The sequence below is a fragment of the Lutra lutra genome, chromosome 18 (genome assembly GCF_902655055.1).
Source record: "Lutra lutra chromosome 18, mLutLut1.2, whole genome shotgun sequence".
Lineage (NCBI taxonomy): Eukaryota > Metazoa > Chordata > Mammalia > Carnivora > Mustelidae > Lutra > Lutra lutra.
The window spans coordinates 28,144,717-28,169,192 of record NC_062295.1 but is presented as its reverse complement, the minus strand read 5'-3'; the positions used below and the strand labels follow the sequence as shown (position 1 = coordinate 28,169,192).

The 24,476-nt window shown below is 40.5% G+C and overlaps 2 non-coding genes across 2 annotated transcripts; both read right to left on the bottom strand.

The window, feature by feature from the left end:
- Positions 1–4,752: 4,752 nt before the first annotated feature.
- Positions 4,753–4,859, bottom strand: LOC125091206 (U6 spliceosomal RNA). The gene has a single exon (XR_007124607.1). It is a non-coding gene; the product is annotated as a U6 spliceosomal RNA (small nuclear RNA).
- Positions 4,860–10,206: 5,347 nt separating this feature from the next.
- LOC125091215 (U6 spliceosomal RNA) lies at positions 10,207–10,312 on the bottom strand. Its single transcript, XR_007124614.1, has one exon. It is a non-coding gene; the product is annotated as a U6 spliceosomal RNA (small nuclear RNA).
- Between the last annotated feature and the right edge of the window lie 14,164 nt (positions 10,313–24,476).

The window sequence follows — 24,476 nt, the reverse complement described above, 5'->3', positions numbered from 1 at the left end:
CAAAGACGTTGACACCTGCTGGAGCTTTTAACAGCATTCTTGTCCAGGCTTGACTCCATCTACAGACAGAGTAAGGCATCCTGGAGTAGCCCCTTTAACACAAGCAAAGGCAGTTTTGCAGTGTTTCAAGCGGCAATCAGATATGTGGCACGTGTAGTTCTGGTGCTGTCTCGACACCAGTAAGGACCAAACTCTGGATGAGGAGCTCATGTGGGTTTTCCTAAAGAAAACAGAAGAAGAGAGGTTGCTATGGGGGAGACTTACCCACAAACAGCCGAAGAGAGAGAGAAGAAAGGAAGAGAGGATGAAGACAGTGGAGTCTGTTGGGACATTTAGGAGTCCCCAGGAAGATGGCTGGCCCAGTCAGTGGAGGGTGAGATTCTTGATCTCAGAGTTGTGGATTCGACCCCCCATGTCGGGTGCAGAGATTGCTTAAAAATAAAGTCTTCTAAAAATAAAAATAAAAATCGCCAAAAAGACAAATACTAACTTTAGCCACCAAAGAGAAAAAGACCTCTCGCAGGTGTGCCCCTCCCATAAAATGAAGTGGTTGGAAGAGAAAGTAAAGTATCTTAAAAATTAATACATGGAGGGACGCCTGGGTGGCTCAGTTGGTTGGGCGGCTGCCTTCGGCTCAGGTCATGATCCCGGTGTCCTGGGATCAAGTCCCACATCGGGCTCCTTGCTCAGCGGGGAGCCTGCTTCTCCCTCTGCCTCTGCCTACCACTCTGTCTGCCTGTGCTCATGCTCGCTCCCTCTCTCTCTCTTTCTAACAAATAAATAAATAAAATCTTTAAAAAAAAAATTAATACATGGTAAGGGAAAAAAGTAAGGTGGTTGGCGGAGGACAGAAATGGCGCTTTAAAATACTAAAGAGATAATAAGTGGACATAAAATATTTGTGTTGGGGGCACCTGGGTGGCTCAGTGGGTTAGAGCCTCTGCCTTCGGCTCGGGTCATTGATCCCAGGGTCCTGGGATAGAGCCCCACATCCAGCTCTCTGCTCAGCGGGGAGCCTGCTTCCCCCCCCCCTCTGCCTGTCTCTCTGCCTACTTGTGATCTCTGTCAAGTAAATGAATAAAATCTTTGAAAAAAAAGAAGTATTTGTGTTGGTATGACAAGGGGGTTGGATTTGTGTGCCTGGACGAAGGCCATGACAGACTGACCCACAGCAGGAGGAACAGCGAGGGATACAAGTGGTAATCAAACAGGTAATCAAACAGGCCGATTTTGATCAACAGAGAACTATACAGAAAGACAGTGTAAGATCAGACAACTGCGATGCACCCCCAAAGAAGCAGAATTAAGTGAAATTCCAAAGCATTTCCTGAAAGACTTCCATGATTTTGAAGAAATGGAAAGCCTATTTAGCTGGGAAGAGCAAAAACTTGAAAATAGAATACGAGTTCTAAGCTCAAAAACAAACAAAACCCAAAGAGTTTTCAATTACAAATCCAATTGTTTCCCTTCTTTTCGTTCACTAATGGTTTTCTTTGTTTGGTTTTGTAACTGGCCAACCCCTTCCCACAAAAGCAATGTGATAATTGGCGGTTAAGTCCCAAGAGTGCCTGGGTGGCTCAGGCTTTAGGCATCTGCCCTGGGCTCAGGTCCACCCAGTGCCTCCTGTGCTCCCCGGGAAGCACAGCGGGAAGCCCACTTCTCCCTCTCCCTCTGCCACTCCCTCTGCTTGTGCTCTCTCCCTGTGTCAAATAAATACATAAAATAATTTTTTATAAAAGTTCCAAGAGTGGCCCACAAAAGTCTGTTTGACTATTAAAACTCTACCTTTGCAATAATGCTACGAGAAGCAGCCTGAGTTCTGAGCCCCGGGGAGAAATGAAGGTCAAAGTGCAAGAGAACAGAGGAGGAGACAGAGAAAAGAAGGACTAGGAGGAGAAGGAAGAGGAAAAGGAAGGAAAAGAAAGACAAAGGAGGATTACTTCTTGTCTTGAGCAGTTCCAGGCCTGATGTCCCTGCCAGGTGCTAGGAAGCTGTCGGACGCGAGCTCGAGCTTCAAGTCATCTGCAGTTACTGCCCCTTAATCTTCCTGGGGGACATGATGGGAGTTTTGAAAAGTGTGAAGGAGGATATTTTGCAGCAAGTCTCTTGCGGGACAGATCTCCAAGCCATTCCTTCCTCTTGGAGCCTCCTTCCTCCTCTACTTCTTTAAAAGATCCAGTGTTTGGACGTGGGCCTTGCTGTGGGTCTTGGTGTACCGGGGTAGGGTTGTTTATAAATTTGAAACTTATGAGAGGGGAATTACCTAATAGAATAAAACAGTTTCAGGGCGCCTGGGTGGCTCAGTCGGTTAAGCGTCTGCCTTCGGCTGAGGTCATGATCCCAGGGTTGTGGGATGGAGCCCAACATGGAGCTCCCTGCTCAGCGGGGAACCTTCTTCTCCCTCTCCCTCTGTGCCTCCACCTCACTCACGTTCTCTGTCTCTCTCAAATAAACAGATAAAATCTTTAAAAATAAATAAATAAATAAATAAAACGGTTTCTTCAATTGCTTATAGGGAAGTGGTACTAGAAAGTGTAAATGAAGTATGGACGGAGACTAGTTAAATCTTTTAATATGGAGAAGTACTCAAAATATAACCCAGTCCAACACCTTGCACTGATGGGTGAAAAATTGTGTGATTACTCAGAGATCTGTAAGGGATGTGATAATTTAGGGATGTAGAGAAATGACAGATATTTAGAGAAAACATAGAGAGTCATGTTGGAAATTAAGGTATGGAAAGAGGCAATAGAAAAGATATAAAAAGCAAAAATGGGGAGAATTAGTGATGCATTTGCATAAGTAAGAAAACAAGATTAGTCAAAGTATGAAAAAGAATTACTCTCAGAAAGAACACAGAAAGAAAATGAATAGAGATTACAAAGCTCCCACTGATCAGACAATTTGAAAGACAATTGTTAAAACTAAAGTAAAAAAAATAAAAGGCTGAGACAGAAAAAACCCTCAAAAGGACATAAAAAGTGTTTAGGTTGTAAAGGTATATATTAAATTTGCAGGAGACATGCATACATCTGGTAAGAGGATTAGAAGAGATTTTTTTTTTTTTTAAGTGTAATTTTCCAATAAAGAGCCTCCTTATTGGTGACATTTCTCCGGCGGGGGGCGGGGGATGGAATACATCCAAAGGACAATGAACCATCATATGGTGAGTTTTAGTTGATTGATTTTGTGTGTGTGTGTGATGTACTGCCTCCTCCAGGATCATTATGCTTCTAAATTGCATAGGTAAAGAAAATAGCTACGAATGAAAAATTGTGCTTAGTAATGTTGCTTATTTTTAGCTGTCCAGAAGTTATTTTTATTCCCCTTAAAAAGCTCAGCCATTTTCTGATTTATCATCCAACCAAATTATCATGATTTGAATACTTTATCACGTGTCATTGCTAGATGCCTGTACCCAGAGAGTGCAGAGCCAACAAACCAGGTTCAAGCCCCAGCCGTGGCACTTGGGAAGAAGGTTAAGCAAAGGCACTGAAACTCTGTTCCTTCATCTCTTGATAAAAGTTTTGAACTAAAGGAAATTTATGAACTCTTAAGTTCCTTCCAGGTATGTTTATTATTCTTGGAAGGACAAATTAATGTTTAACTTACTCTAAGTTATTACTGCAGTCTTCTCTTCGGGAGGGTTTTATAATGCCTGATTTTTCACTAAGATTTATTGACAGACTAAAATAATTTAAAATTTATAGATATAGCCAGTAAGAAGAAAGAGGAAAAATGGATTACGGCTTCACAGGCAAAATATTCCTGCCACTATATGGAAAAAAATGGTTGGGTATCATTCCCAAATTACAAGCACAGAAATGACACCAAGAACATGCAATTTTATATTATTTAACATGCAATACTTGTTAGTATATTAACATACTAATAATAGCTCATTAATGTTAATAAAAAATTGGTACTAATCATAGTTAACAAGATGCATAAATGTGAAATGATCTTCACAATGACGCTCTGCGATTTTTGCTGTTACTCTCATTATTTTACTGATAAATGTAAAATAATTTACTCTGAGGCTTGGAGATAATAAGCACCGTATCCATGATCACGCAGATTTTAAGTGGCAAAGCCCAGAGCCATTTACTGCTCCAAATGGGACTTCGTTTTACATATAATACTTTGTGACTTGCTTTTTTTTTTTTAAGTTTCACATTTTTGCCCATGATTATTTGTAAATTAACTTCAGTAGCTGCATTTGTAGGAATTGTGTGTATTCCATTGAATGAATTACTCTATTGAAACATCCTCTAGTTGGGGCATTTAATTCGTTTCCAATTTTTAACTCCTTGTGTGTGAATCTCTGTATACATCTCCAAATACTCCTCAGAATACATTTTTAGATATAGAATTGTTGGGTCAAAAGACATAAGCATTTTTTTTTTTTATTTAGAGAATACTTTATTAGTTTCTGTAATCAAACCCATGTAGATAAGACCTTACATATTTAATACAGTGCGTTACCCCTGTACAAATGGAAAAAATTATATTTAACATTTCTAGACCAATATGGCTGTTAATTTCTGTACAATGCCAACCCAACACGGTACAACTGGGATACTTTTTCCAAAGTTGACAGCACAGCTAAAGTTTCCAAAAATTCAAATTATTTATATATATATGTATAGGTATGTATATATATATATATATATATATATATATATATATTTTATTTATTTATTTATATAAAAAGACCAATAGCAGTATGCTATGCATCAATAGCAGCAACAGAAAAATATGGAACGCTTCACGAATTTGTGTGTCATCCTTGCGCAGGGGCCATGCTAATCTTCTCTGTATCGTTCCAATTTTAGTATATGTGCTGCCGAAGCGAGCACAGACATAAGCATTTTTAAGACTCTTTATATTACTAGCCGTGTATTTCATTTTATTCTTTTCCACGGAGTGTTCACTCCTTTGAAGTGAACTAGAAGGTCGTTAATTAAACTCTTTGTTGTCTGTTGTTCATAGTTCCTTTTGTGGCTCTTATTCTGCCACTTAAAAGAGAAATTCAAGTAGGTGAAGAGATATTTCAGTAGTTCCCAGGAGATACAAGGACAGGAGGAGAAATTTTTGTTTTCCTCATCCTTTGTGGAAAATTACAGAAACTGACAGAAAAAGGACAGGAAACAAAATTGATTCCCTCCTTGGGTGTAGTCCTGGGACTGAACAATACAGAAGAAAAATGAAACATTAAGCCCACATATTTTGAAAGCAAACCTTCTTGTAATTGGAGAAATCTAGCTGTTTGCCCAATATTTTGTTAAAACCCTGGATAGTCAGATAGAGTTTACCCGCGGGCAGGACTTGAGTTGGGATTTCAGTGAGAAGATGAATGGCCGGTGGATCCCTCCGGAAATGCTGGAAATGCTGTGTGCCCAGCTCTAGAGGGTACACATATATATGTGTACACACATATATGTATACACGTATAAAAGGTCATCTAGTTTAAGATCTGTGTACTTTATAGTATGTAGGTCATACCTCGAAACAAAGCATCTCTGATTCTTGGCATCATGTAAACCAGACAGCCAGAGCCAACTGGATTTCCACTTTACTTCCCAGTATTTCTTTCTTTCTTTTTTTTTTTTTTTTTTAAGATTTTATTTGATACACAGAGAGAGAAATCACAAGTAGGCAGAGAGAGAGGGGGAAGCAGGCTCTACGCCGAACAGAGAGCCGGAGGTGGGACTCCATCCCAGGACCCTGAGATCATGCCCTGAGCCGAAGGCAGAGGCTTAACCGACTGAGCCACCCAGGCGCCCTGCTTCCCGGTATTTTTATATGCTTTTACTGTCATTTAAACTTACTATCTATTTAGGTAATAAATACAGAAACACAACAAGTCAAACTCTGGCAGATTTTCTTTTTCTTTTTTCCTTTTTTCTTTTTCTGAATGAATCCCCACTTCCCAATCCCTAGCAGATATCTATATCTATATCTATCTATCTATCTATATATTTTTTTAAGATTTTTTTTTAATTTGACAGAGAGAGAATGAGAGAGGGAACACAAGCAGGGGGAGTAGGAAAAGGAGAAGCAGGCTTCCCACTGAGCCAGGAACCCGAGGCAGGTCTGGATCCCAGGACCCTGGGATCACGACCTGAGGGGAAGGCAGCTGCTTAATGACTGAGCCACCCAGGCACCCTCCAATGTTTTGCTATTATCACTACCTCTATATAAATGTGTGCGTGTATCTTTAATTATTAACTGAAGATAAACTTTCGGGAAGCTGTCTTTTAGTGATCTGAAGAGAAGGAGACGACATGCCAACCTGGTGCTAACAGTTACCCAGAAGTTAAGTGGGCACCATAAATCTTTAAAGAGTAAGACTTTGTTCAAACACTGTTCAGCCCACTAGGACCACCTCCGAATAAAAGGCTCAGCATAGAGCATTATCTCATCTTTAAAAAATATTGGAGACTGGGGAGCTTGGCTGGGTCAGTCAGTAAAGCATGCAACTCTTGCTCTTGGGACCGTGAGTTCAAGCCCCGCAGCGGATGTAGAACTTACTTAAAAAGAACAAATAAATACATTTAAAAATTTTAAAAATAAAATCTATGGGAGTTTGGAGTCACCCAAAAGAGAATATGAGCCTCCAAATATTCTGCTTCTCCTAAGTGTACTCAGGTCAAATTTCCCTCTCCAAAAACTAAATCTCACAGTCTTTAAATTTTAAAGCACAGCACATAAAGTTTGGAGACTTTTCCAAAATCTTAGTAATTTAGAGAAAGTGTTTATCTAACTTCCGATAAAAATGCATCTCTCATTATCAGCTACATTGTGATATGTAACTCAAAATCCAAGCTCCTTTTTGATTTGGACGATATTGTATAGGACGTGTTTTTATACTGCTGAATAACTATTTGGTTGCAGGTGTGTTTACTTTCCCATCAGACAGAATTGCTTTCTTGCTGTCCTTCAAAAACCCCTTCCTTTTGTTTTCTAGAACATGTATTTTGGTTGGCAGCAGCAGCTCAAACCTCGGGCTCCAATTGCATTTCCCCACTGTCTCAGTACAATAGTATAGACATTTGTGTGTGAACACAATCTTCTAAGATATCTGTATTTTTGGTTGGAATCCAGTTCATCTGTTACAACTTAGTGATGTTCTAAGCTTTTACTTCCATTTCTTAGACCCTAAAATGACTTCATGTCTTGGCTGAGCTTCAGAGTTTCAACATACACAGACAGATCCAAACTTTCTTATTCCCTTTACCATGCTGGGCTGTTACCGGCAGTTACTGGGGCATGACAAACATCCAAACTGGCAAACTTCAGAAAAAGCAGACTTTTTTTTTTTTCCCCAGGAATATTTTGCTTCATTGTGACAAAAGGCCAACCTGTTCCCCTGTCTAAAATATGCAGTAGGGTTATTTTAGCTTCTGAAATTTTCCATTCTGAGTAAGATTTTATATTGAGAAAAAGGGGGGAAAAAAACACAGAGTCCTATCAATTCTCTGAAACTTAGTAATTGTGTGGTATGCTGAAGCCTATGACATCGTCCGGGTGCTTGCAACCTTCAAGTACATAAGTGTTTAGCATCCCCACGGTCAAGTTTGTATCTCTCTTCTCCCCACAGTCAACCTAGCAGGAACGGAGTCTTCTTTGCAGAAACCAAACACCCCCAGCAAAAACAAAACAAAACCAAAAAAACCCAAAAAACCAAAAGACAGAAACAAAGCTACAGATGCCAAGATTTATAGGTTGTATCAGTGACAAAGCCACTTGAAGCTTCATCACCCTGAGATGAAGTTTTCGGTGCACCAACCTTCTCTGGAACGTAGTATTTAAGATTAGCTTATTATTGCTGTGTTCTTAAATATGAACAGACAGCCACGGAATCAGACATTTGGAAGAAATTCTCCAAAATGAAAGAGACCGAAACGAGCACCACAGGTCAGGGTGTAGGCATGAGGCAAGCAAGGCCAGATAAAGGAAAACAAAATTAAAAAAGAGTCAGAAAGTAGAAAAAAAACAACAAAGAAAAGCCTTAGAGAGGGGAACACATACATACATGCACAAAACATGGGAGGCCTTCAGAAGGGACAGATAGCCACAGGTCTTAGAAATTAGACATTGGGAAGCAAATCCAGTAGATGAGATTGAAGACAGAGTTGAGGAAATCTTTCAGAAATTAAGAGAAAAAGACAGAGAGGTGGAAATATGGGAGAAAAGGGAAGAGAGTAAGAAGATCAGTTCAGGAGTTTCAACAGATGAATAATTGAAGTTCCAGAGAATGAAGAGGGAGACATCATAAAACACCAAAGCTAAAACATCCCAGCTCAAAGGGGGCTGAGTTAGTAGGCACTGTGCCTAGTAACAACAGATGAGAAAACATCCCACGCCAAGATAGAGCATCATGAAATTTCAGAAGACAAAGTAATGAGAAGATTCTGAAAGCTTACAGAGATTAAAACCACAGTGAGGTACTATTGTCATGGCCCAAATCCAGAGTGCTCACTAACGATACCCAATGCTGATGAGAATTTGGAGCAACAGGAACTCTTACTCATTGTTGATGGGAATGCAAATCGATACAGCCACTTTGGAAGACAGTTTGGTAATTTCTAACAAAACTAAACATATTCTTAGTGTATGATTCAGCAGCCACACTCCTTGGTATTTCCCCAAAGGAGCCTAAAACCTACATCCATACAAAAACCTGCACACAGATCTTTACAGCAGCTTGATTCATAATTGCCAGTGCTTGGAAACAGTTGAGGTATCTCATGAATAGGTAAACTGTGGTACATCTAAACAGAGGAATATAATTCAGCGTTGAAAAGAAACGAGCTGTCAAGGCGTGGAACGACACGGAGGAATCCTAAATGCATATTACTAAGCAATGGAAGGCCATCTGAAAAGGCTCCCTGCTATATGATTCCAGCTACACGACACTCTGGAAAAGACCAAACTAAGGAGACAGTGAAAAGGTCGGTGGTTGTCAGGGGTTACGGGGGAGGGGAAAAGAGGGATGAATCGATGGGGCATAGAGGATTTTCAGGGCAGTGAAAATGCTCCATATGACGCCACAATGATGGACACGTGTGACTATGCATTTGTCTGAACCCACAGAACGTACAACACCAGGAGGGAACTCTGTGTAAACTATGGACTTTGGGTGATACGATGCATTGATGTAAGTTCATCAGTTGTAACAAATATCCCACTCTGATGGGAGATGTTCTTAATGAGGAGGCTATGCATCTGCTAGGGCAGGGATACTCCAGAAATCTCTGTACCTTCCCCTCCACTTTGCACTAAAACTCAAACTATTCTAAAAAAAAAGTGTCATTTTTTTCCAAAGTTTAAAAAACAAAAACCTTACAGAGAAGAAAAATCAGATCCCATATAATGAATTGAAAATCCCAAAAGCATCAGGCTTCTCCAAAGCAAAATTGAAAGCTTAGAGCAAATGAAACAAGGCCTCAGTATCCGGAAGGGAAATGCTTCTCAGCCCAGTATTTTGTTCCCAGGTAAACTACCAATGATGTTTGAAGATAGGATAAAGACATTTTTAGTCATTCAAGAATTTTAAATATTTCTACCCATCGTATCCACCGGATGACATAGAATTACCATATGATCCAGCAATTTCACCTTTAGGTATATACCAAAAGAATTGAAAACAGACACTCAAACCGATTGCACATCAGTGTTCACAGCAGCCAGTAGCCAAAAGGTGCAAACAGCCCAAGTGTCTCTCAACATATGAATGGATAAACAGAATGTGGTATATACATACAATGGGATATTTTTCAGCCTCAAAAAGAAATGAAATTCTGATACCCTACAACACAGACGAACTTTGAACATGTTATGCTCAGGGAAATAAGCCAGAGACAGAAGGATAAATATGTGTGACTCTTTTTTTTTCTTTATCTATATGACAGACGGAGATCACAAGCAGGCAGAGAGGCAGGCAGAGAGAGAAGAGGAAGCAGGCTCCCTGCTGAGCAGAGAACCCGATGTGGGGCTCGATCCCAGGACCCAGGGATCATGACATGAGCCGAAGGCAGAGGCTTTAACCCACTGAGCCACCCAGGCGCCCCAATATGTGTCTCTTATATGAGGTTCTTAGAGGAAGCAAAAGTCATAGAGACAGAAAGGTATAACAGAGGCTACTAGGGGTTAGAGGAGGGGAGGGAATCCTAGGGAGTTGGTGAAAAAGTTCTGGAAATGGATAGAGGGGATGATTGCACAACACAGTGAATACTCTTGCGCAGGGGCCATGCTAATCTTCTCTGTATCATTCCAATTTTAGTATATGTGCTGCCGAAGCGAGCACCACAGTGAATACTCTTAATCACTGAATTGTACACTTAAAAAAGATTATAATGATTAATCATATGCTTTATATATATATATATGTGTGTGTGTGTATGTGCATGTGTGTGTATACACACACGTGTATATATATATACACACATACACACATATATATATATATATACACAAAATTTTATTTATTTGGGAGAAAGAGAGTGAGAGAGAGCATGAGCAGCGAGGAGAGGGAGAAGCAGGCTCCCTGCTGAGCAACTAGCCGGACATGGGGCTCCAACCCAGGACCCTGGGGTCATGACCTGAGCCACAGGCAAATACTTAAGTCACTGAGCCACCCAGATGCCCCTGTTATGTATATTTTACCACCAAAAAAAAAAAAAAAAAGTAAAGGTTGTAAAAGGAAGACAGTGTGGTCATGGAAGTCTCCTTGGCATTACCAGATCTTCCAGATTTTTCAGAGAAGTCAGCAGTTAAGATTAGCATAGACTGGGGCACCTGGGTGGCTCAGTGGGTTAAAGCCTCTGCCTTCAGCTCAGGTCATGATCCCAGGGTCCTGGGATCGAGCCCCACATCGGGCTCTCTGCTCAGCAGGGAGCCTGCTTCCTCCTCTCTCTCTGCCTGCCTCTCTGCCTACTTGTGATTTCTGTCTGTCAAATAAATAAATAAATACTCTTTAAAAAAAAAAAAAAAAGATTAGCATAGACTATCCCTGGGGTTTAATCTACGTAGTGTAGTAACATTGTACGAGTCCAACAAAATAGTCCTGGAGTCCTGTGGGTTCCGTGGAGGCTTCTAGGAAGTTACACTAGCAGGTTATTATGTTGGGGGAAAGACTGGGATTGACTCAGGGCTTCAAATTACTTTGGTAGTTCATAGCTTGTTTTCCACATCTGTAAAATGGGATAAGTAACAGCTGCTCTCTCATTCAAGAGTGTTGGAGTAGGGGCACCTGGGTGGCTAACCCTCAGGTCATGATCCCAGAGTCCTGGGATCAAGTCCTGCATTGGGCTCCCAGCTTCATGGGGAGTCTGGTTCTCCTTCTGACCTTCTCCCCTGTCATGCTCTCTCACTCTCTCTCTCTCCAATAAGTAAATAAAATCCAAAAAAAAAAAAAAAAAAGAGTGTTGGAGTGGAGACAATACTGTTCACGTGACACAGTCAACTTCTTCAACGATGTTTTACACAATCCTCACATCTGATGTCATTGTGTTGGGTAAACTGACAAAGAAAATGTCTTGAGTCTCTTGCTTGGAACTGGAAAGCTATTCTCCCACTCCATGCAGAGAGACACAGAGTGTTATGTTTGAGTGGTGAGGATTTATTGAACAAGCAGGAATGTTGGATTTCACAGGCTTGTTCTAGTATTTAACATGTCTTTTATTAGTCAGTAAGAATCTTGCTTTACTCTTATTACTTGGAAAGATGCTTAGATAGCCAGGAAACGCTCCTTCAAAGTTCTAACGCGATGACAATGTTCTTCAACTCATTGAGTCCATTTCTTCACCCGGAAAATGAAGATGGGCTCTACTTTGCCCACGTGACAGGCTTGTTTTGAAGATTTGATGAGGTCCTTCTACTCATTTTTTCATTTGGTGAATATTCACTGTGAGCTTATGAACTACGCTGGGTGCTGAGAATATAAAGCTGGGCCGGAAAGACATGGTCCCCACCTTCCCGAAGCCTCCAGGTCAGTGGGATAGCTAATGTATAAACAAAGCATCAACAACAATGGATGGCACCTTGGGAGATGTCAATAAATATTAGTTTCCTAACTGAGATGGTTAACATTACGTGTCACTTTGACCAGAGTATGGAATGCCCAGATATTTGGCTAAATGTTATTTCTGGGTATGTCTATTAAGGTGTTTCCAGATAAGATTAGCATGTGAATTAGCACACTAAGCAAAGCAGACTGGCCTTCCCACTGTGGGTGGTGGCATCATCCAATCCCTTGAGGGCTTGAGTAGAAAAGGCAGAGAAGGGAGAACTGGCTCCCCACCTGACTACTGAGCCGAGACGCTGGTTTTCTCTTGCCCTTGGACTGGGACTTACATCACTGGCACTCCTGGTTCTCAGGCCTTCACACTTGGACAAGAATTTATACCAACAGGTTTCCTTGTTTTCAGGCCTTTAGACTCAGACTGGAACAATGCCACTGGCCTTCCTGGGTCTCAAGCTTATAAATGGGCGGCGTGGGACTTCCCAGCCTCCGTAATTGCACAGATCAATTCCTTATAATAAATCTCTTTCCATCGTTGGCCATTTTGGTGAGCAGAACTGGGTATATATATATATATATCTATCTATCTGGTCCCTTAGTTAGTAGGGTCATAATGCCCACACTTATGTCAATCCTGGGCCACAGCTACTCATTCTGTAAGTACAGGAGTCATTCTTCTGCCCTCTGATATGAAACTCCACGAGAGAGCAAGTCATTCGAATGCTGTTCCCCAGAGAGCAGGGAAATTTACGCCCCAAGCAGAGAGGATTCAAAAGTTTACCAAAGTCCCGGGAACTTAAACTGTAGGCAGGGATAATATTGTTGTTCATCACTGTCTCCTTATTTTCTATTTAAAGAGTTTTATCTTCCTGGTAGAGGGGGCTGGTTTAATAGAGTGTCAGGGGAAATGTCGAGTGAATGTATTGATTGTATGATGATAAATGGGGGCAACTTACCTCTTAATCTCCTTCCAGGTTTGCCTTGCGGAGGGTGAATAAAATTATTTTTAATATAGCCAAAAAGGTCTTTTTTTCATTGCCTTGGGATTCTGGTACCATGCATGTGCCTGAATGACTTCTCTTCCAGGAACAGCAGGAATTGGTAGATTGGCACCAGGTGGAAAATATTTTCTTACGTGCTTCTTTATGCCTTAAATGTCCAGGTCCAGCATTCAGCTAGGAGCAATGGAGTTATGCCGGGATAATCCTCAAGGAAGGAAACAAAGAAATAACACACACTGTTCACATATCAAATACATGTCCACGTTTTACAGAGACGATGGTCTTCATACCTCAAGGCGGGAAGCAGGATCTTTATTACCAAGGGGGCAAGGACTGCACACACTGTATGTAAGATAGAAGCCACCCGGAGAGATAGGAGGGATGAGACTGTTTAATAAAGCGAATTAATTTTATGTCAGATTCCATCCACTGAGATGAAAGATTTCTGGACAAAAGTGGTACAGAGGATACCCTTCTTACTGCTCTGCATCACCTCCTTTTTGCTTGCTTGAGACAAATGCAATGCTGGAAAGGTTTTTACTCTGACGCTCGAAGAAGAAGTGTGCTTCTGTCTCTCCCAGTGTGACTGATAATGTCCAGCCCTATCCATTACTCCATTCAAATAATAGGGTTTACTTGCTGTTAAGGTCACTCATACTACATGTTGTTACTGTCCCTTGGCTCCGCAGTCTCACTTTCACACAGGATTGCTAGAGAAAGAGAGGGACATGGGGGAGCACTCACTCGTGGGCACGATGCCACTGTCGCTCTTTCCCTGCAGTCCTTGAATGTCCTTGCACAAGACAGACGTCCGTGCAACGGGGTGTTAGTGGGAAGTGAGGCTTGGGTTTTCCAATATGGATCCCACACCACCAACAACAGAAATTCACTCCAGGGGATCTTTTTCTTGGAGTTAGAACCGAGAGTGGAAATACTTCGAGCACATTTGTTATCTCCGGAAAGTTGGTGGTGCTTGAAATAAAAAACATCATACATTGTATCAAGCAGAGTGGTAGGAAAAAGGTTTTAGCTCAGAATTTTAAATTTCTAATTTGAATTTCCATTAAGTAGGGGTGTCTAGTGGTGCAGCGGGTTAAGTGTCTGACTCTTGGTTTGGGCGCAGGTCATGATCTCAGGGTGGTGGGATCCAGGCCTGGGTCTCGGCTCTGTGCTCAGTGCAGGGTCTGCTTGGATTCTCTCTCTTTCTCTCTCTGCCCCTCCCTCCGTTCTCTCTCTCTCTCAAATAAATAAAGCTTAAAAAAAAAAAAAGAAATTTGGGGTGCCTGGGTAGCTCAGTAGGATAAGCATCTGCCTTCAGGTTGGGCTGTGATCCCAGGGTCCTGGGATCAAGCTCCACGTTGGGCTCCCTGGTCAGGGGGGAGGCTGCTTCTCCCTCTCTCTGCCATTCTCCCGGTTGTGTTCTCTGGCACACTCTCTCTCTGCCAAATAAATAAATAAAATATTTTTTAAAAAGTTATAACTTTTTTTTAAAGAAATTCCATTTAATAGTACACTACATCTCAAAAATGGCCATAAGAAAAGTTCATTCAAGGGGCGCGTGGGTGGTTCAGTCAGTTGAGCGTTCAACTCTTGGTTTCGGCTCAGGTCCTGATCTCAGGGTTGTGGGATCAAGCCCCATATCAGGCTCCGTGCTCAGTGGGAGTCTACTGGAGACTCTTTCTCTCCCTCTTCCTCTGCTCCCCCCACCCCCCTGCTTGCTCTCTCTCAAATAAATAAATTTTTAAAAATAAATTTTTAAAAAGTTCATTCAAATTTGAAAACTAAGCATCATTTCTTTCTAGATGATGAAGTTTAATCTGTATTCTGTCCTGTCACTTTTATAGATGGAAACACATGGCCTCAAACTTTGCTTTCTGGCTATGATAATTTCCTATTATAGGTTTGTCTTTAGTTAGTTTCCAAAAATCTCATATGCTTAAGGTTTTGGAGCCATGTAAATTTCTGTTCTGTAGTCTCATTTTCACAGATTGGTAGGAAAAGAGAGATGAATTGGGTAGCATGAAAAAAGTAAAGGCTTTTTATTAAACTGCAGCAGTCTGGGGAATTCTAAATTGACTATTGTGGCTGCTATTGTTCTTGTTGAAATAATGAAATGAGGAAGCCTAAAATAGTTCATTTTTTTTTAAAGAAATATTTTCTTATTAAGTAAGCTCTATCCCCAGTGTGGGGCTTGAACTCACAACCCTGAGATAAAGACTCCCATGCTCCAGGGGCTCCCGGGTGGCTCAGTCTGTTGGGCATCATACTCTTGAATGCGGCTCAGGTTGGGTTCCCAGGGTCCTGGGATCGAGCCCCACATTGGGCTCCGCCATCCAGCGGGGTCTGATGGAGATTCTCTCTTTCTCTCTCCCTCTGCCCCTCCCCCATAAACAAATAAACCTTAAAAAAAATGGTTACATATTCCACTGACTACGCCAGCCAGGCACCCCAGGAAACCTCAAATTGTCAATAAAGCACAGGACTCCTGGGTTCTAAGTCCGGCACTGACACTGTGCAACCGTGTGACACCGGGCAAGGCATCGTACCGCTCTCGGCCTCTGCTTACTTATCAGTAAAATGAATATCTTTGATTAGAGCCTCTCTAATGATATATACACTGATATATTAAAATATATAACATATATAATTGCATATATAATTGCACAGGAAAGAGAGAAAGAGATGTGTACATATACACAGCTCCTGAAATGAATGCACATAGCAATGGAGTTTCTAGCACAATGTCTTGCTTGTCGGCCAGGCGGGTCCCGCCTCATTTTACAGTGATGCTGAAGCCCACACATTTGGAGTCCATCCTATCATCTTGTAGTCCTGAAGAAACGCGTTTGGGTTTAATATGTTCACTTTTGGACTCCCTTTCCCGAGAAATGCAAGGTTTTGGTTTACCATGCTCCCCCCCCCGCCCCCCCGCTCTTTATTGTGTAACATTTCAAACCTTCAGCAAAGCCGCAGGAATATTCAATGGAGAGCCATAGCCCCTTCACTCTGATGGCCCAATTGTTAACATTTGGCCACATTGGCTTCCTCTCCGCTTCTGTTTCTCTTTCTCTGCTCCCTTCCCGCATATACAGGCATTGCCAAACCCATTTGAGAATTTATTGTAAACACCACGACACTTCATCTCTGAATACTTTTCTCATCTCCTAAGGAAAAGGGCATTCTCCCACATAACCGCAAGACAATTCCTTGAGATATTTAACATTTGTTCAGTACTCTTTTTTAAAAGATTTATTTCTTTGTCTTTGAGAGAAAGAGAGCTGGGGGGAGGGGAGGTAGAAGGAGGAGGGCAGCCGGAGATCGAGAATCCCAACCAGACTCCCTGCCAAGTGCAGAGCCGGACGCGGGGCTTGATCCCACAACTCTGAGATCATGACCTGAGCCAAAACCAATAGTTGGAAGTTTAACCAACAGGCACCCCCATTGATTCAATACTGTTACCTAAAATATGCTCTATATTCCAACTTCCCCAGTTGTCCCCAATCATGTCTTATGTAGCTGAATTTATTTATTTTTGTATTCTAGGCTCCAATTAAGGATTGTCTGTTGCATTCACTTCTCTCTCTCTTAACATCTCTCACCTCTCTCTCTTTTTTAAGATTTTATTTATTTATTTGACAGAGAAAGAGACACAGTGAGAGAAGAAATACAAGCAGGGGGAGTGGGAGAGGGAGAAGCCAGGCTTCCTGCTGAGCAGGGAGCCCGATGCGGGGGTCGATCCCAGGACACTGGGATCATGAACTGAGCTGAAGGCAGACACTTAACGGCTGAGCCCCCAGGCACCCCAGGTTAAATATTTTTTGGAAGGGACATTAAATGCTATCGTCGTGTCCTTAATGCATGACATAAGAGGTACAGGATATCATAACTGATGATGCTGTGTTTGATCATTCAGTTAAAGCAGTAGTTACCAAAAGCCTGGAATGTTAAAATTCCCTTTCCCCTTGTACTTGATAAGTGATCTTGGGTGCGACACTGAGACTTTGTGAATATCCTGTTTCCCTAAGGTTGTGGCATCCTTCACTGACAGTGGCTATAAAATCACTATGTTTTGGTTGTCCTCTACAAAGGGGAATCGGGATGGCCAACGGCTCTCTGGCAGAATGGAGTAAAGAACTGGTCGGTATGGACTTGAGCACAGATAAATCCTGGTGTGTGTGTTTGTGTCTGGTGAAGGCAGAGGTACAGAAACTCTGACGTGCTGTTACATTGTGTGCAGTATCAAGTGAAGGCCGAGGTTGGGTGCCTAACATGGGGAATACAAGAAAAGTGAACGTTTATTAGGTGTTGAGCAGAACAAACACATTCTACTATTTCTCTCTCTGCAATTTCTCCATAATATGAGACAAGACCTAAATCTTGAGGAGAATGGTACATATAACACAAATAATGCATAAAAATCTTTCTTGTTTTTTATGGTGAAGTACATCTTTCTTTCTTCTTTATTATTTCTCCCCTCCTTATTTTGGCCCCATTATATATGTGACTGTAATATCACTGTATTTCTGTTAGATAAAATTAAGTTATTATTCATAGGAAATGCAGTTCAAAATAAATAACGTAGAAGCAAAAGTTTGTAAAAGATTTTATAGGTGGTGAAGTAAGTGCTTGATTCCATGTGGTCAAACCAGAATAGCAAAGGATCTGAGCATATCTCCCTTTTTATTTTAAAGAAATGTACCGCAATGTGTCTACATTTGTTTTCTTCATGTTTCTCTGATTTATGGGAGTTAATTTTCAACAAAAGCAGTATTGTATACTAATGGGTAAGACTAGTTATTAATGATAGGGAGAAAAAACAATGTTGCAATAAAGAGAAGACATTCTGCACCGGGGAGCAAAAATAAATAATAATGGCAAAATCATGATGATGATGGAGAACGCTAATGAGCTTTGATAAAAGACCCTGGAAAGCAAAGGGTTTTTTGTTGTTGTTGTTGTTGTTTTAGCAAAGGCATTCTAATAATAGTACAATACTGAAACAGGGAGCATGTAAGGTGTGTTGTGCAAGAAATTACATTTTAGGTGGTAAGAACAATTGGGCCTAGGAAATGAGGAAGAAGACCACGGATTCCATGTATTTAACCAACAGAAATGACAAAGTGCTAGCAGAGATTTTCTTGACTTGCAGAATTACACTCACGTATGTCTCTTTTTTTGTTATCTTCATGTTTCTCTAATTTATCAGGCGATTCGAATCCAAAGCAGACAGAACAATGTTTCATTATGATGTCAGTGTTTTAGGAAAAAGAGCCAGAAATTTGAAAAGTAAGCTTTTTGCAAATACAAAGATGTCATTGTTGCTGCCGTTGGGCTCCTAGAATAAACTGTATGATTGTTAATTATGAAAATAGATAATAATAGTGGGTACAATTTGTCTTTGAATAGGAGTGCTATGCCACTGAAACACATACAATAGAGATTAGAAGAACAATCAACAAAGTACAGGATATTAGAAAGACTTACTTTTAAGCTGCGATATGGCCAAAATATACTGTTAAGAACCCAGAATTATCTCATGAATGAATATTGAAATAGCCATGTTTTACTGGCTTTATTTAATACTATCTACAAGTTGAACAACCTTTTCAAGCCTTTTTTTTTTTTTTTAGGACTTTTGCAATTTGCTGGAGCAATGACTTCCTTTCTTTTTTTTTTTTCTTTGAGCTACAGTGGCTAATCTGATTTTGGTGTTTCAGTAATTATGTCAATTAATGTGTGCTGAGAGTAATTTCATTTGTTGCAATAGATACCAGGTGAATAGGTAATTAGTGGAAGGTTGTCTCTTTAAGATTTTGTATGCAATTTTACAAGATTAGCCACAATATGGAAGAGTAGAGGTTCAAATATAAATAATTTCTACTTAGTGACCAAACTGGTATCCAGTTTATATCCCAACAATTGAAATAAAATTACAATTCCTTCCCACCTTCTCCTACCAATCAAAGATGCATTATAGGGTGACCAAATGTCCCAGTTTACACAAGATGGTCCAAGGTTTAGCAGTGAATGTCCTCTATCCTGAGAAACCCTTTGGTTCCAAGCAAGCCAGGACAGTCAGTCACCTAATACACACACCTTATTTGAAAAGAAATATGATACCTACAAAGCTTTATTTATAATTGAATGAGTTTAACATATAGAAAAGCAATTGAAAAATAAATTTCCATCCATATTACTATTAAAATAACGTGACAATGTATGTTGTTGTGTTCCTTCTACACTTTATATAGACTATATAATTTAACAGTTCTGAAAGCAATTATTATTATAAGGTCTGTAGAACTCTATGTTATTAGTCAACAGATAAAAATATCATTATAAAATCATACATGTAATTTTAATAAATCCATGAAATTCCATGTTAAAGTTGCTTAATTATCCCTAATTGTAGGACATTTATATCATTTTTCTTTTTTCCCCCCTATTATAAGTGATAATGCTATGAATATCTTTGTATATGTAATATTCTTCTTTTAAATTTAAGAAATAAAACTTGGGGGGGAACATACATAGGGTAGATTTGTATGGACAGCATACATTTTAAATTATCAATATTTTCTTTTGATTGTTCATTTCTTATCAGTTACCCTGCTATTTAAACAACAATTTCATGAAAAATCCTGATAATATGAGCCCATCCTAGAACATTGGCAACATCTTTTTTTGAGTAGTTAAAACAACAATATGGGGGCGCCTGGGTGGCTCAGTGGGTTAAGCGCTGCCTTCAGCTCAGGTCATGATCTCGGGGTCCTGGGATCGAGTCCCGCATCGGGCTCTCTGCTCAGCAGGGGGTCTGCTTCCCTTCCTCTCTCTCTCTGCCTGCCTCTCTGCCTACTTGTGATCTCTCTCTGTCAAATAAATAAATAAATAAATAAATAAATAAAAATCTTTAAAACAACAATGTGTTTATTTATTTGTTCCGAACATCAAAGCAATTTTCATCGCACACGAAGATGTCATTTCCTCTTTTTAGGATCTCTCAAAAGAATAAAGGCACTTGAAGAAAACTGAAATCACCGGATAATCACAATTTGATAAAGAAACTCTACTGTCTTCCAAAGTTGACAGAGGCTCTGAGGAGTTAAGAAATATGACCAACTCATGTTTAAGGACAGACGCTGGACAGGAGCCCATTTTAATAGGAAGTCTGACAAAATCAACTGTCCCTTGAGGACTCATTTTAGGATTTCTGAAGTAAATACATGAAAATCCAAAAATTCAAGTCTTCATCTGTGCTATAATTAAAACACAGCAGCCTGAGTCTACAAAATCTAAACTCAAACACAGGAAGGGTAAAAGTCATCGAGTCAGGTAACATCTACTGAGTCCTGCTATTGCCTGCTGAGTTCCTATCCTATAGAGTTTTCCGAGTGATAAGAGAAGGTCAGAGGATGTGTACATAATAACAAAAATAACAGAAGAGTAAGTTCTCTAACAGTGGTGTGAAAAAAGGGGGCCCTGTCTCCTTGTCATCGGCGTTATTTATAATGACAAAAAACTGTAAATTACTGGTAACATCATTCTAGATGTGTCTCCTCAGGCAGGAAATGAAAGCAAAAATAAACTATTGGGACTGCATCAAAATTAAAAGCTTCTTCAGAACAAAGGAAACAACCAACAAACCTACAAGACAACCTACTGAACGAGAGAAGATATGGGCAAACGGCATATCTGCTGAAAGGTTACCATCCAAAATACGTTAAGAACTTTTAAAACTCAACACCTAAACAACAACTAATCCGATTTAACAAAATAGGCAAAAGGCACCAGCAGACGTTACTCCAAAGAGGACATACCAATGGTCAACAGACGCACGGAAAGATGTTCAACATCAGTCATCATTAGGGAAATGCAAATCAAAACCACAATGAGATACCACCTCCCTCCTGTCAGAATGGCTAAAATCAACAACACAAGAAACAACAAATGTTGGCGAGGACATGGAGAAAAAGGAACCCTTGTGCACCGTCAGTGGGAATGCGAACTGGTGCGGCCACTGTGGCAAACAGTATGGAGGTTCCTCAAAAAATTAAAAATAGAACTCTCTCTGGTCCAGTAATTACACTACTCGGTATTTACTCCCAAAATACAAAAACACTAATTCGAAGGGATATAAGCACCTCGAGGTTTATTGCAGCATTATTTAGAATAGCCAAGTTATGGAAACAGCCCACGTGTTCATTGACTGATGAATGGATAAAGAAGGAGGGGTATAGGGGCACCTGGGTGGCTCTGTGGGTTGAGCCTCTGCCTTCAGCTCAGGTCACGATCTCGGAGTGCTGAGATCGAGCCCTGCATCGGGCTCTCTGCTCAGCGGGAGCCTGCTTCCCCCCTCTCTCTGCCTGCCTCTCTGCCTACTTGTGATCTCTTTCTGTCAGATAAAAAAATAAAATCTTTAAAAAAAAAAAAGGCGTGGTAACACACACACACACACACACACACACACACACACACACACAATGGAATATTACTCAGCCACAAAAAAGAATGAGATTTTGCCAATTACAACAACAAGGTGGGAGCTAGAGAGTATTATGCTCAGCGAGATAAGCCAGAGAAAGACAGATACCATACGATTTCACTCATATGTGGAATTTAAGAAAAAAAAAAAAGAACAAAGGGGAAAAAAAGAGATAAACCAAAAACCAGACTCTTAGATAAAGAGAACAAACAGATCTTTACCACAGGGAAGGTGGGTAGGGTGATGGGGAAAATAGGGGGTAGGGGTGAAGGGGTGCAGTTATCAGGGTGCCCGGGTGGCTCAGCTGGTTAAGCATGTCTTTGGCTCAATGATGTCGGGGACCTGGGATTGAGCCCTGAGTCAGGCTCCCTGCTCAGCGGGGAGTCTGCTTCTCCCTCTCTGTCTGCTCTTCCTCCCCATTCGTGCTCACTCTCTCTGTCAAATAAATAAATAAAATCTTAAAAAAAATAGTGCAGTCATCATGATGAGCATTGGGTGATGTGTGGAAGTTTGAATCACTGTATTGTACACCTGCAACCAATAGAACACTGTACGTTCACTACACTGGAATTAAAATAAAAAATGTAAACCACTAAACGTCTATTGATGAGATATAAATAAGTCTGTTGTGGAATAATCATACACTAAAATAATAGGCAACAGTGAAAATGAAGGCATAGGAACTATATGTGTCAACAATTCTCAGAAATAAAACACTGAATATAAAAAACAAGTTCTAGAAGAATACATATAGATGGGTATCATTTATATATCTTTTAAAACATGCCAAAGAATAGTATATATTGTTTAAGAATACTTCTAATAAAGTAAAAATAGAAATGCATGCAATAATCATGGAATTTAGGATAATGATCTTCTGGGGAGAGTGGGGGCAGGTGGGCAGGAGGATGGAAGTGGGAGGAGTGAGGACACAATTCCAGAAGATGTATAGAGGAGGGCTCAAGTATTTTTTTTTTTTTTAAGCAGGCTCAATGGAGGGGGTCGGGGTGCTTGAACTTATGATCCTGAGATCAAGACCTGAGCTCGGATGCTCAACTGATTGGACCACCCAGGCGCCCCTGGAAATGCTTAATTTCTTAAGCAACGGATAGAGTATACATGATTGTTTACTATATTAATTTGAAATCTATAATGATAATTAAAATATACCCAAATCAAATTGTCACATCAGTAGAGAAAAGCTGTTAATTCTGAATGGAAGTAGCAATCGGAGTAAAGCTTTCGGATGAATTGACCTTGATGGATAAATGGGTCTTGATGGGCGAGGAGACATCCAGCAACTTCAGACGGTGGGAAAGGAGGTTCTGGGCTGAAGCATCAGTGTGGGCAAAGGCATGCAAGTCTTCTAAGCAAGTGCTTGGCTTGGGATGCATAGCAATATGCTATAATGAAGGAGGTTGAGAACATACCTGGGACCAGACCACAAAAGGCCTTGAACACAGAAATTTAAAATCATTATTATGTGTTATTACTTTTATTTTTTTCCATTGTATTTATTTAAGCAATCTTGACACCTAGCGTGGGGCTTGAACTCACCATCCTAGGATCAAGAATTATCTACGCCTCCAACTGAGCCAGCCAGGCACACCAATAATTATTACGTTTTATAAATAGAAGCTTGAAATTAAGTCTGGGCTATAATGGACTATAATTTTATTATGTTCTTTATGTAATTCCAAAAGACTGATATTTTTTTCAATCAGGATGTTACCTATTCTGAATCTGATCCTTTTAGATCAATATTTCTCTTCAAATAAAAATGAAAACAAAATCACAATTCATCACAAGTCATCTACCAAATCCAATAGAGAAACTGTTCCTCAGGGTTATAACCCATAATAAATACAGAGATCTTCCATCCCCACCTTTAAAAAGTCTAATTTAGGGCGCCTGGGTGGTTCAGTGAGTTAAGCCTCTGCCTTCGGCTCAGGTCATGATCTCAGGGTCCTGGGATGGAGTCCTGCATCGGGCTCTCTGCTCAGCGGGGAACCTGCTTCCCTCTCTCTCTCTGCCTGCCTCTCTGCCTACTTGTGATCTCTCTCTGTCAAATAAATAAAAATCTTAAAAAAATAAATAAATAAAATAAAAAGTCTAATTTAAAGTTTTTTCTTGTGATTATCCATCATTTCCCATCTCATCATGTCAAGTAGAAGGCACTGCCCGGAGAAGGGACAGGAAGACTGGTTAATTTTGTGAAAATCTAAAAAACTACCTTTTTACATGATCATCATTTGATCACCAGCAGGTATCTTTTTTTTTTTTTTTAAAGATTTTATTTATTTATTTGACAGACACAGATCACAAGCAGGCAGAGAGGCAGGCAGAGAGAGAGGAGGAAGCAGGTTCCCCGCTGAGCAGAGAGCCCGATGGGGGACTTGATCCCAGGACCCTGGGATCATGACCTGAGCCAAAGGCAGAGGCTTTAACCCACTGAGCCACCCAGGTACCCCTACCAGCAGGTATCTTTCTTTGGCTTCACAGGGCAGACTCTGAAGACTATGGGTTGATCGATGTGATCATTCAGCACGGGCACCTGTAAAGATGATCCAAGTCTATTGTACAATGTTACAGAAAGTGGCACAACATTTAGCAAGTTGAACCACACATTTCCCTCCTCCATCTTTCTTGAACATTAAAACTGCACTTTGAAAACCAACTTCCAATGCGGAAAAAAAAATTAGAACAGCAGGTGATAATTAGGGCAAAGTTACAACAATGATCTTGCTGACGGGCTACGTGTCAGTTAATGCAAGCTATCACTTCTCCCCAGGAATACTTATTATTTAAAACAACTCGTGAGGGTTAAAGGAGGGATATTAAGTGTGTTAGGTTCTCGTTTGCTCATTTGGAAATGACATAAAGATAGATCTGTTAACCAGCTCAGTTCTACCCTGGTCTCAGCGCAGACACACACACAAAATAACTGAAAGTTATAAACGACCAA